Below are 7,926 nucleotides of genomic sequence, written 5' to 3' on the forward strand. Positions count from 1 at the left end.
GGATCTGGACCAGATGGGCCAATGGGCTGAGAAATGACAGATGGAGTTTAATTCAGATAAATGCGAGGTGCTGCATTTTGGGAAAGCAAATCTTAGCAGGACTTATACACTTAATGGTAAGGTCCTAGGGAGTGTTGCTGAACAAAGAGACCTTGGAGAGCAGGTTCATAGCTCCTTGAAAGTGGAGTCGCAGGTAGATAGAATAGTGAAGAAGGCGTTTGGTATGCTTTCCTTTATTGGTCAGAGTATTGAGTACAGGAGTTGGGAGGTCATGTTGCGGTTGTACAGGACATTGGTTAGGCCACTGTTGGAATATTGGTCCTGTTCTCCTGGTTCCTCAGTATCCAGCAGATTACCTCCTTACCTGCTGTACTTGTGCAGAGTACAACAGCCAGGATGATGTGGTACACTCTGTCTGGACTACGCTGGTGGGGAGCTGAACTGCATCTTCCAACCACATATTCCTATCGGAAAGATGTTGTGAAACTTGAAAGGGCTCATAAAAGATGTTGCCAGGGTTGGAGGATTTGAGCTATTGGGAGAGGCTGAATAGGCTGGGGCTGTTTTCCATGGAGTGCCGGAGGCTAAGGGATGACCTTATAGAGGTTTACAAAATTATGAGGGGCATGGATAGGATAAATAGGCAAAGTCTTTTCCCTGGGGTCAGGGAGTCCAGAAGTAGAGGGCATAGGTTTAGGGTGAGAGGGGAAAGATATAAAAGTGACCTAAGGGGCAACGTTTTCACGCAGAGGGTGGTGCGTGTATGGAATGAGCTGCCAGAGGATGTGGTGGAGGCTGGTACAATTGCAATATTTAAGAGGCATTTGGATGGGTATATGAATAGGAAGGGTTTGGAGGGATATGGGCTGGGTACTGACAGGTGGGACTAGATTGGGTTGGGATATCTGGTTGGTGTGTACAGGTTGGACCGAAGGACCTGTTTCCATGCTGTACATCTCTATGACTGTATGACTCATTCACAGTCTGTATTGTCCAGATTGCAGCACTGACTTTGGTGAGCACTAACTAGCCTGGGTTACCTTGCGTAACTGGCACTGGTCACTGCTCTGATGCCTTTGTCAATGCACAAAGAGATCCTACACAGGTGATGCATCACTTCCTGGAATGAGCCAGCTGCAGAGAGAATGGCAGTGATCTTCACAGTCCCTTGGAAAATTAGGCTTCCCACTCCTGCAGCCTTCAGGGCCACTTCAGCACTTTGGCTAACGTCTGGCACACAGCATCCTGGGACCTACAGAGCCTGCAATAACACTGCACCTTGCTCATCCCCTGGAAATGGTGTCTGGTAAGAAAACTCTGAGCATCCTGAGGACCCCAGCAGTGTGTGCTGTCCCCTTGATCTGGGAGCTCCTTTGTCCTCTGCAGTGGGGCCTGCTGTTTTTCCTGGGATTGTCAACAGCCCTGACCTTCCTGTGTCCATTTTCACCTGCTTAGGTAGGCAGTCACACTGACTGAGCCTAGCGTCTCACCAGTGGCCAGCTGCACTGCTCTTGGTGGGAATGACCAAACACTGAGAACAAGAGGAGTGAAAGTGGTCTCAGAATGTCAATGGTATGCCCTATAGGTGAGGCCTATACACACTCCTCCACCAGCGACCACCCAGATATTGCAGGCCGCGTCTCTATCATTCAGTCAACTTCAGCCTCAGCATGTGCTCCAACGTGGTGAATGTGCCACACTGACTTCGTGACCAACACAGTGCCTGAAAACACAGTGCCTGCTTGCACTTTACCATTCCAGACCCACATCAACCGATAGTTCATGGAGGACACCCTCGCCTGGGCTCTACTGGTCACTAGGTTACCCCGCCAACCCCCACACCTTCCCAATCCTCCACAGGCTCATGTCCCTTATACCTCACACTACTCCACATCCCATTTCCACACACCTCCACCCCTACATCACCCCCCACCCCAACTCCTCATTTGCAGACTTATCACATTGAGCTTCACCTCTGAAAAACCTCCATAGAGGCCGGTATCCTGTCACCAAGTCACTCTTTATTTACATATGCATTGAACAAGGCACAGCATGGTGGCTCAGTGGTTAGCACTGTTGCCTCACAGCACCAGGGACCTGGGTTCGATTCCAGCCTTGGGCAACTGTCTGTGTAGAGTTTGCACATTCTCCCAGTGTCTGCATGGGTTTCCTCCGGTGCTCCGGTCTCCTCCTACAGTCCAAAGATGTGCAGATCAGGTGAATTGGCCATGCTAAATTGCCCATAGTGTTAGGTGCTTTAGTCAGGGGTATATATACGGTAGAGGGATGGGCCTGGGTGGGTTACTCTTTGGACGGTCAGTGTGGACTTGTTGGGCTGAAGCGCCTGTTTCCATAATCTAAACTGGCCAGCTTTCAGAGTGAACAGAAGCTCTGCCAGGGCTCCCTGATTGGACCAGATTAACAGCCCCAAATCTGAAAACTCATATTCTATGAGGTCTTCCCAGCTGATTTCATTTACAATCACTATAACTTCTGTCTGCCCTCCCTGCACCTTGACCCCTGACACTTAACCTTGATAATTCCCATCCTGCTCCTCTCTGCTTCCCCTTATGGCGGCCGTGGTATGGTTACTGCCAATAAACCCTCTTGTGTAACCTAACATACCGCCCAAAACCTGGAGATCCTACCCTCCCATCATCATTCTTGTCCCCACCACCCCGGGTGCCTTTGCTCCCATGCTGTTGTTTGTGCAGTGATTCCCACTGAAGCCCTTACAGGCCCTCCTTGCCCTTCTAAAATGATCAAAATATTCAGACCAGAAGCATCCATAAGCATCCCATACCAAGGACTGCCCAGACCCCTGATTCTTGTGTTTGCAGCTCCTGACTGAAGGTATGTGATCCCCTTGACTGTTGGTACTGGCCCTACAGCATTGACCATTGCCACTGCACAGACTGTCTTTGGACAGATCCCCTGACCATGGAACAGGCCCTTTGGCCCAACAAATCCACACCGACCCTCCGAAGAGCAACCCACCCAGACTCATTTCCCTATCCTATTACTCTGCATTTACCCTGAATACATCTAACCTACACATCCCTAAACACTATGGGCAATTTAACATAGCGAGTTCACCTAACCTGCACATCATGAGAGGAAACCGGAGCACCCTGAGGAAACCCACGTAGACCTGAGCGAATGTGCAACCAGGCACCCAAGGCTGGAATCGAACTCGGATCCCCGGCGCTGTGAGGCAGTAATGCTAACAACTGAGCCACTGTGCCACCCCTCAGAGTGGACAACTACCTATGGCGGAAGGCCTGCACAGTGTGTGCACTGTGCCGGTGGGTACTAGGATCTCCTGACCAATCATGGACTGTGCACTGACCCCACCCAGGTTCTGACACAGTTGTTTAATTGAATGTACATATAATGTATTTGACGCACAGGAAGCTGGTACAGTGTAGGTGTTAGATTAACGTCCCGGTGTATTGTACAGAAAGATGCTCCCTCTGCCAGGGTCTGGGCATGTTGCTGCTGAGAAGTTGGCTTTCTATGTTCCTGTGCAAAACAGCATGTCAATACAGCAATACTGAGGGCCCTTGGCTCTGGCTGGAACATTAACAGACCCAGACCAGGCACTAACAGAGCAAGTGAACAGCCCTGAGATGTAGTCTGCATCAACCCATGAACCTTGTGCACAAAATGTCCTTGCAGCAGACTTCCAACGTGAGTTAGGCGAAAGTGAGGACTGCAGATGCTGGAGATCGGAATCTAGATTAGAGTGGTGCTGGAAAAGCACAGCAGGTCAGGCAGCATCCTGATAAATAAAAAGATGGCCCATCAATATACCCTGCATATTGATCTCACTCCCTCTTCCCAGACACTATCTCCAGCTGAACAACTTGGAACCTTGGTGTTCTTAATGAAACTGTGCTTCAAACCCTATAGCCTCTACATCATCAAGGGCTGCTGTGACAATGCCCGTCCCAGCCCAACTATCAACAAAACTCAGATTCCAGACCTTTATCAGCTCCTGATTCAACGATTCCAATGCTTTCCCAGCTGGTCTCTCATCGTCCTCACCAACCCAAGGATAGTGAATGTACAGCAGGACTTTGATACTTTTGCAAACTATGCCACTATGAAGAAAAGAGCTCAATGAATGATGCTGATGGGTTGCATGCTTCAATTAATGAAACTCCAAATGTAACCCTGTGCACATCTAGGAACACTGAGAACTCTGCCAAACTGTATCCAAGTTTATGGGACTTGAATATATATTGTGCTCTAGGAGAAAGTGAGGACTGCAAATGCTGGAGATCAGAGCTGAAAATGTGTCGCTGGAAAAGAGCAGCAGGTCAGTCTGCATCCAAGGAGCAAGAGAATTGACATTTCGGGCATGAGCCCTTCTTCATCAGGAATATGTTGTGCTCTACGAAGGCAGTGCTTGCACTAACCAGTCATCTTTACAAGGTTTACGATAACTTGTATGGTTTTGTATGTAGTGCCTCCATTTATAAAACAGAGGAACCAACATGCTTTTGTATTTTTAAAAATGTATCTGTGCTCAAGGAACTTCATTAGCATTAAGTTCAATGCTCCCAGATTTCACTTATTTGTCAAAAATGCCAAGTGAATTCTCAAGTGGTTTGATGGAAGTTACAGAGCACTTCGGTACATTGTGTACTGCAAAGGGTTGGTTGTCCCAATGGGTGACACTAAGAACTCCGGATGCTTGCGACTTCCCATGCTGTGTGGGCTCAGACCAGGGGGAATGCCATTCATTGGAAGATCATGCAGTTCCACTTAACCAGTTGAGGCGGAATAGGAATAGTCAACAAAAAAAATGAAACTTAAAAAAATTGAACAACAGTCACCAAAGCCTGAAAAGTTAATTGAGCGTTACAGAAAATGTTCCCACTGTTTCAAAGTGAACAAACAGCTCACCATTAATAATCAGGGGTGGAAAATTGTATGTGTGCAAGATTTCACATCAAATTCTTTGGGACCTTTTCGTCCACAAATGCACAATTTTGTTGGTGAAACCCCAGGACTGTCTGAGGGAACTTTCCATGGATCTGCTTGATGTCACCACAAGCTTCAACGCTCTCACAGTGGGGCTCAGTGAGGAAAGAAAACATGATCTATGAATGGAGGACCCTTGAACAATATAAACAACTATGAGCCTGAATGCTATCACAGTCAGGTCCTAGCTAAACACATTTTCCACCCTTGAATGTTATTTATGCAAGAATTACAGAATAAGTGGCCTCCTACTGTTTTGTTAAGATAAGCAAAAGCATTAGTAAGTTTTTTGTGCCTTTTAACAGACTTAGGCTGCAAAGAGTTTTTAGAAATTAGATTACTTTTTGGGATTTTGGGGTTATTTACCTGAGCGACCCCTGTGACAGTTAGTGCTACCCCCTCTGCGGTCTCTACATCCTCACACTTGGGCTGAAGCGTCATAATCTCAAGGGACATCCTGTGAAAAACGTAAAACACTCGCAAATTCCAGGTCACATGACAGGCCTCAAGCCTCACTTGCTTTTTTCTCTCCAATCCTTCCACGGCTCACCAAAGAGTTTTTCGAAATTAGATTACTTTTTGGGATTTTGGGGTTACTTACCTGAGCGACCCCTGTGACAGTTAGTGCTACCCCCTCTGCGGTCTCTACATCCTCACACTTGGGCTGAAGCGTCATAATCTCAAGGGACATCCTGTGAAAAACGTAAAGCACTCGCAAATTCCAGGTCACACGACAGGCCTCAAGCCTCACTTGCTTTTTTCTCTCCAATCCTTCCATGGCTCACCTTTGACCCCAAGCAGAGGTACTGTACAGTGCTCAAAGAAAAAGCCAAGCTAAATACTTAATATCAAAGAAAAATCATTGCATGGCTCAAGAGAGGCTTCCCATGAGATTGTCGCAGTGTGGGTGATCCCACTTAGTTAGAACACCTCCTGGAGAAATTGTTTCATCATTTTATACAAGACAACATGTACAAGAAACAAGCTGTTTTAAGAACACACAAATGTAACTTATAATTCAGGCCACTCAATAATTCATTGCATCAAGTCAATTCCCATGTTGTGGTGAGGAAGAGTGCTACTTCGCTCCAGAAATGAGTTCAGTCTGTCATCACTGCAATCAATGCATCTCACAATCAGAAGATTTTATGAACTCTGTTGAAATCTGGGAGTGCCCAATCAGTGCCCAGTAAAATTGCTCATTCTGAAGGGCATGAGATATATTCCTGTCCTTCTGACAAGGGCAATGGCAGGGATATACAAACATGTTCAATGTACAGCAATTTTGTTCATTCTTTTGCTATATTTTAAATCAGTCTGTCCCTTCTGACCTTTTTCTTCCCTCTTCATTTGGTTTAATCCATTTCCTTCTGTGCAATACCTACAGTGCTACAGGCCATGCCACTTGGCCGTGATGCTAGGGGAATAAAGCGGTGAAGGTGCTGCAGTTGAGGTCAGCATTCAGTTGCTGCTGGGAACAGGGAGGAGGGAATGGGTTGAGAATAGTAGGGATGGTGAAGAGGAAGAGGGTAGAAAAAAAAGACAATAAAAGAGCAAGGTTAAGTTCGAGTTACCTGTGCGACCCCTGTAACATATACAGAGACCCCCTCAATGGTTTCTATATCCTCACACTGACAGACGACGGTCATAATCTCCAGAGGTCGTCTATGCAGCAGGTGTTGGGAGTGGGTGGGGGGGAGGAGGTGGGACAGCACATATTCAGTCAGAGTAATTGTCAGAACAAAGTATGAGAAATCCAACTCCCAGAGACATTATTTCAAGTAAATTATTTCATGTTGGTGGTTGAATTGATTGAACCCTTTGAGAACTACAATAGCACTTTGACAGCCAAACATTTCTCCCCTCGCACGCAGGAAGGGCTGTTTGTTTTTGATTTCCTGAAACTGCAGTTCAGTCTGCTGGAGAGGACAAGAGTTGATTTTGGATTAGTGATGCTGGAAGAGCACAGCAGTTCAGGCAGCATCCAAGGAGCTTCGAAATCGACGTTTCGGGCAAAAGCCCTTTAGAGAATCAACTGCCTTGAGGTTTGGGGTACACTTCTACATCTCCATTTCCTAAAACTAAATTTGGAAGTGTCAAATATCAGTTTGAAAATCACTATGCACAGAGTGAGAAATATGTGACAGCTGCAATGTGCTTCCAGTTTGCAAAGGATTACTTACGTTGAAATGAAAGGCAAGCTGAAAGTTTTTGGATAGCATTTTGTTTAAAAAAAAGCACTAATATCAGAGTTGGAGAGAGGTCCGTTTTCTTGGAACCTGCCTGACTGAATACAAGAAACTGTATGTCTGTGCTTACAGTGCTTCCCTAATTCAAACAAAGGGATACTAGAAACAGCCAGCGTTGAGTTCTGATGCCCTGTAAAAAGTATGCAAGTAAAATACAAACAAATCAGCCACATTTAAGATGACAGTCCATTACTATCAAGAAATAAAAATGAGAGTGAGCACATAACACACAATAATACATTATTAAACAAATATAAGTGGTGTGAAGTCATGAGTCATTTGAAAAACAATAGCTGGAAAACACAGCTCTGGCTGGAACACTAATAGACCCAGACCAGGCACTAACAGAGCAAGTGAACAGCCCTGAGATGTAGTCTGCATCAACCCATGAACCTTGTGCACAAAATGTCCTTGCAGCAGACTTCCAACGTGAGTTAGGCGAAAGTGAGGACTGCAGATGCTGGAGATCGGAATCTAGATTAGAGTGGTGCTGGAAAAGCACAGCAAGTCAGGCAGCACCCTGATGAAGGGCTTTTGCCTGAAACGTCGATTTTCCTGCTTCTCGGATGCAGCCTGACCTGCTGTGCTTTTCCAGCACCACTTCCAATGTGAGTTACCAATGTGGCCTGCAAGGTGAGGCTAAACTGCCTAAGGCACCTGTACATGGATCAGAGAGGTACCATGGTTG

At 46.3% G+C, this 7,926-nt stretch overlaps 1 pseudogene; it reads right to left on the reverse strand.

Moving 5' to 3' along the window:
• The window catches only part of LOC122561403, a 24,252-nt pseudogene extending 18,587 nt beyond the window's left edge, over nt 1-5,665 (reverse strand).
• Nucleotides 5,666-7,926: the final 2,261 nt, after the last annotated feature.

This window comes from Chiloscyllium plagiosum, chromosome 22 (genome assembly GCF_004010195.1).
Source record: "Chiloscyllium plagiosum isolate BGI_BamShark_2017 chromosome 22, ASM401019v2, whole genome shotgun sequence".
Taxonomy (NCBI): Eukaryota; Metazoa; Chordata; class Chondrichthyes; order Orectolobiformes; family Hemiscylliidae; genus Chiloscyllium; species Chiloscyllium plagiosum.